General features: G+C 41.3%; 1 long non-coding RNA gene across 1 annotated transcript; it reads left to right on the top strand.

Annotated features, from left to right (window-relative positions):
• The first annotated feature begins 392 nt into the window (after positions 1–392).
• LOC149450455 (uncharacterized) lies at positions 393–2,045 on the top strand. The gene is made up of 2 exons (XR_016315240.1): positions 393–1,726; positions 1,802–2,045. It is a non-coding gene; the product is annotated as an uncharacterized LOC149450455 (long non-coding RNA).
• The last annotated feature ends 3,939 nt before the right edge of the window (positions 2,046–5,984 follow it).

Genomic DNA, 5,984 nt, shown 5'->3' with positions numbered 1-5,984 from the left:
AGAGAGCGATTCACACCAGACATCCCAAGAATATTGCTACACTGAAACAGTTTTGTGAAGAGGAGTGGTCCAAAATTACTCCAGATCGTTGTGCAGGTCTGATCTGCAACTACAGGAAACGTTTGGTTGAGGTTATTGCTGCCAAAGGAGGGTCAACCAGTTATTAAGTCCAAAGGTTCACATACTTTTTCCTCCCTGCACTGTGAATGTTTACGTGTTATGTGCAATTAAACCATGGCAACATCTAATGTTTGTGTAGTATTATGTTCAGCAGACTGTGTTCTTCTATTGTTGTGACTTAGATGACGTTCAGAGCACATTTTATGCCCAATTCATGCAAAACTCCACGTAATCCCAAGGGGTTCACATACTTTTTCTTGCAACTGTATATGTAAATGTCCAAAAAAAGTAGTTAGATATGTGTAGGAGGGATCCACCATCATTGCAAAGCCTCTTACCAAGCAATAAGGCCCCAAATTATTGATGGTCTTATAGCTGCATGTTGTCAGCAATCATCCATCACCAGCCTTGGAACCACATGGCATATCACAGCAACAGGCTGTTCAATGGCACTCAGGAACTCCAGGGATTCACTGTTTGCCGCTCCATTCCCCCACATACATTAAGCCATGTAAGGGATAAGCAAGCGTTCCATACATTCCATAGTGCAGCCCGCAGATTTTGTGTAATAAATATCTTCCAGAGATAAGTTGTATGGGTTAATGTACATGGCGGAATATAGGTGAAAACAGTCAATCCCTGCTTTGTTTTTTTATCTTTTGGGTGTCACTTTGGAATAGTGGTGTCACCCTCTGATTTTTTTTTTTTTGGGATAATATTTTGATTCTTTGTATTGGGATACATATAGCTAACACAGATCTGATTTAGTAACACAGCACCACATTTGTATTCCATTTGAGATGTATTGCTTGTTACACTGAGCATGCCCAGGGACTTAGGGCTGGTTCACACCACACAGATGCAGTCTACATGCTTGTTGCAATACAGTGGCTAAGTGGTTAGCACTTCTATCTACCAGCACTAAGGTTATCGGTTTGAATCCCAACCACTGCACTACCTGCTTTGAAGTTTGCATGTTCTCCCTGTGCTTGACTGGGCTTCCTCCCACACTCCAGACAGTTGTTTTGGCTCCTGTCTACATTGGCCCTAGTATATGAATGTGAGTTAGGGACCTTAGATTGTACGCTCCTTGAAGGCAGGGCCTGATATGAATGTACAATATATATGTAAAGCGCTGTGTAAATTGACAGTGTTATATAAGTACCTTAAAGTACTAATAAACCCACAACAATAAAATCAGTCTGTATATGCAGTGAAGCATGCTTATTATACTCACTGTGGAACCTAAGGGGTTAGTCCTCCGCATTGTGTAAAAAGGCTGTTTGATCCTTTCTTCTCTGTTCCTCCCATTTTTCAAGCAACCACCACTTATCTCCAGACACTTATTTTTATATTGACCAACCTCACTAAGGCTGTTTTGATGTTTTGTGTCTGCTGTAATTGTGTGTTTTTGTGGGCATAGCTTCAAGATTGTGTGTATTTTTTCAGTCTGACCATACATTTATGGTTTGTCAGCATCTGCTAACCCTATTTGTTGCTAACAAATGCCAATTGTTCTACTTTTACAACTTCTAACATTAATATTTGTTGCATAATTATGCAGAAATGTATGTGTGTGGGGAGTGGTGGTACTATGATGTTGTGTGTGTGTGTGTTTTTTTTTAATACTGTTTTGTTTTTGAGAATATTGTACCTAACAAATTGTGGGTGGGGTGGTGAGATTTGTTGTACAATTACAATGTGTAGCCTGGTTAATATTAGCCTTATATTGTTCCCAGCTGTACACTGTGAAAGTTAAGTTGTGATCCCTTTTAGACTGTAAGCTCCTATGGCCAGGGCCCTTCTAACCCTATTGTAAGGTGCTGTGCAAAATATAGCACCAAAATTACTGTTGATTTTTACACAAGCAAATGAATGTAGCTAATTGTGTTGCTGCTGTCAAAATAAATGTAGAATATGAACTATTTCTGTGTTTGTTGGATTAATAAACCTTTTTTCCTCAAGTGGACTATATTGTTAACATCCATACAAATACCATATTTTTTGCTCCATAAGACACACCTGACTATAAGATGCGCCTAGGTTTTAGAGGAGGAAAACAAAAAAATATTCTGAACCAATGGACTGCAGACATAGTACAGGAGATGACCAGAGACTGCAAATGTAGTACAGGAGATGACCAGAGACTGCAAACGTAGTACAGGAGATGACCAGAGACTGCTAATGTACTACAGGAGATGACCAGAGACTGCGAATGTACTACAGGAGATGACCAGAGACTGCGAATGTACTACAGGAGATGACCAGAGACTGCGAATGTAGTACAGGACATGACCAGAGACTGCAAAGCTAGTACAGGAGATGACCAGAGACTGCGAATGTAGTACAGGAGATGACCAGAGACTGCGAATGTAGTACAGGAGATGACCAGAGACTGCGAATGTACTACAGGAGTTGACCAGAGACTGCGAATGTAGTACAGGAGATGACCAGAGACTGCGAATGTAGTACAGGAGATAACCAGAGACTGCGAATGTACTACAGGAGATGACCAGAGACTGCGAATGTAGTACAGGAGATGACCAGAGACTGCGAATGTACTACAGGAGTTGACCAGAGACTGCGAATGTAGTACAGGAGATGACCAGAGACTGCGAATGTAGTACAGGAGATGACCAGAGACTGCGAATGTAGTACAGGAGATGACTAGAGACTGCAGACTGTTGGGGAGTGGGGTACTCGAATTTGACAGGTACCTACTTCTGCTGCGATCGCCTCTCTCAGCACTTCTCACTCATGCGCAGTGGGCACCTGGCTATAAAGCCGCAAGCAGTCACAGCCAGGTGCCCACACTAGAGATGATGAGGAACAGGTAGGACTGAGGAGCAGGTTCTGCTGCACAGAAGAGCCGAGCGGCCGGCCTGGTATTCGCCGGAAGTGCAGTCAGCGGAAGTTGCATCATCAAACCTTGACACGTTCAATCAAAGATTGTCTTTAGGATCTGCATTTCCTGAAGACGATCTTTGCCGGGCAGATGCGCTATATTTGTAAGTATATACAACAAAATCCTCCTGCGCTAATAAAGGAAGTAACCCCTAATCAATAGCTGCTAACACTCTGAGCTGATGCCAAACCAGTGTATAATTGTTATAAAAAATTAGTGTAGCGCTTCTAAATACAAATGATAAAATAAACATACAATAATGTGCCAAAATAACTAGGTGCCTCAGGCACTTATGTGACTAGTGAAAGTGATAAATAAACATATATCCCCGTGACAAATAAATATTGTGCTAAGGTCATCTAAGTGACCTATACCAGTGACATATACAAAAAAACAATGATCAAGACCCTTATATATGGGAATGCCAACAAATAACGTGATAGTGCCACTTCAAATCACATAAAAGAACATTCCAAACACTCTGGTAGTCCAAAAATATATTGATAAGTGTTTCGTATAAACATGCAACGTGCAATTAGTGCTTAATTCGTGAAAGTGTCAGCACACTTCTTCCACTCCAGCTGCAGTGCCTCCTCACCTCCTTTCTGCGACCCCAAAGGGCCAGAAAGCCTTCAGGATCACCTTGGATCCTTCATAATACTGACTGATATCACTCCACCTTCAGTATCTCTCCAGAAAGTCTTCAGGATCACCTTGGATCCTTCACAGTAACGACTAATATTACTCCAGTATCCCTCCAATATAACCTCCAGAACCCTCTGTATAGGTACTCTGCAGAATATGTATCTCACCATGCCAGTGAGCAATAAAAGAGATACCCCGAGGAAGTCACGAGACAAAGTGACGTAACGCGTAGGTACGCCGATACGCAGCTTCCGGTATGAGGTGACGCACTTCCGGTGTAGGACGCCATCATAGTACACCTAGGAAGTACCGCATGGATGCAGTATACCCACACATCAGGAAGGGGACTGCACTAAATGTGAGTGTACTTTAAATTGAAATAAAGGACTGTTTGCTTATGAAATACTACTCTATGGAGGATCTCTTTTATTGCTCACTGGCATGGTGAGATACATACGGTGGGGCAAAAAAGTATTTAGTCAGCCACCAGCTGTGCAAGTTGTGCAATTGTGCAAGATGCCACAGGCTCCTTCAAATGTAGGAGATGTAAGGCATGTAGGACGGTTAGAGATAGAAGCAAAAGGATTGACAGTTTCGCATCATACGTGACAGAAGAAACATACGCTATAAACAAGCTCATCACGCATGATTCGAGATATGTCAATTATTTACTCACCTTCCCATGCAAATTGCAATACGTGGGCAGAACTAGGAGGAAATTGTCCACACGTATAGGAGAACACATCAAGGATATCAAGAATGATTATAGACAGCATAGTGTCTCTAACCATTTTCGACTGAAACATAATAGAGATCCCAGCCTTTTACAGTTTTGGGGAATAGATAAAGTCTCTAAACACTGGAGGGGTACAAATATGAGTATAAAAGTCTCACAGATGGAAACCCAGTGGATTCATAGATTGCATACACTGGACCCAAAAGGTTTAAATCGGGAGATGGATCTGGAGAGATGCGAAACGTACGTAGAAGCATGATTCTGTCACTTCTGGGTTCCGCTTATGTCACGTCTGGCTCAGCGAAAGCGAGGCTTGGAACACACGCTGCCAATTTTTGGATCACATATGCTATACAGACTGGTGTCGGTTAACAGGGCACCTTTACATGTGAGTGCATAGCTGTATTTTTATCTATCACAAGTTATTCAATAAATACTGCACTTAGAATGCATAAAATCTGATTTATTTTGAGCTGCTTGGAACATTCCTTCAATGGTAAGGAGAGCCTGATATAGAGAATCTAACTACTGTTGGTTCAGCTGGAATTATGATCATTCCCCTGGGGCCATTGTCTGCTGTGTTCCGATGACCGGGAGGAACACCCTAGGACAGTGTTTCTCAACTCCAGTCCTCATGGACCCCCAACAGGTCATGTTTTCAGAATTTCCATTATTTTGCACAGGTGATTTGATCAGTTTCACTGCCTTAGTAATTACCACAGCTGTTTCATCTGAGGGAAATCCTGAAAACATGACCTGTTGGGGGTCCATGAGGACTGGAGTTGAGAAACACTGCCCTAGGATAAGCTAGAGGCGAATCTTTCTGTACCTATTACAACAATGCGCTTTTGACCACCTTAACTGGGGTCAAATAAGTTTGGTGAGTAAGCAATTCACTTAATTTATCTGCATTAGGTGAAAGCACATGGATTTTTGGTTCACAGCATCACATCACAAAAGGACTGACACTTTATTAATATTTAATTCATGTCTATCATTGTTAAAAGGATATTATTGATAAGACATTATTGGGAGGATGTAATATTACACCCAATGATATCTGTCATAAAATGTAGAGAGATGTTTTGTTTATATGTTTTTTTTTTTGTTGCACAGCGCCTATCTATTCACAATTGCATATGTAAAATGAAGGAACGCTATCATCGTGTAAGTATTACAAAGAATATAACAGAATATGCAAAAAGGAAATAAAGGCCGCAAAAATTGATAAACTACAGATTACAAAAGACGGCAGGACAAACCCTCAAAGATTCTTTAAATATTTTAATAGTAAAAAGGTCCAGTCTGAGCATGTAGGCCCTTTACTAAAGTGGGTGACTGGGGACAAAGAGAGGGCAAATTTATTAAATAACTTCTTCAGCTCTGTGTATACAAAAGGAGCATGGGGGAGCTCTTGTCCATAATGGGCATGGTACTGACACAGCTCCAGATGATCCACATTGGCTCACAACTGATATGATCCAGAAATATTTAGACAGAATAAAGGTGAATAAAGCACCTGGACCGAATGGAATACACCCACCGGGCCTTAAAGAATTGAGCTCTGTCATTTCAAAG

The sequence above is a fragment of the Staurois parvus genome, unplaced genomic scaffold (assembly GCF_062004578.1).
Source record: "Staurois parvus isolate SC_StPar_1 unplaced genomic scaffold, SC_StPar_1.0 ptg000574l, whole genome shotgun sequence".
In the NCBI taxonomy this organism is placed as follows: Eukaryota; Metazoa; Chordata; class Amphibia; order Anura; family Ranidae; genus Staurois; species Staurois parvus.
This window is presented reverse-complemented; position numbering and strand designations above follow the sequence as displayed.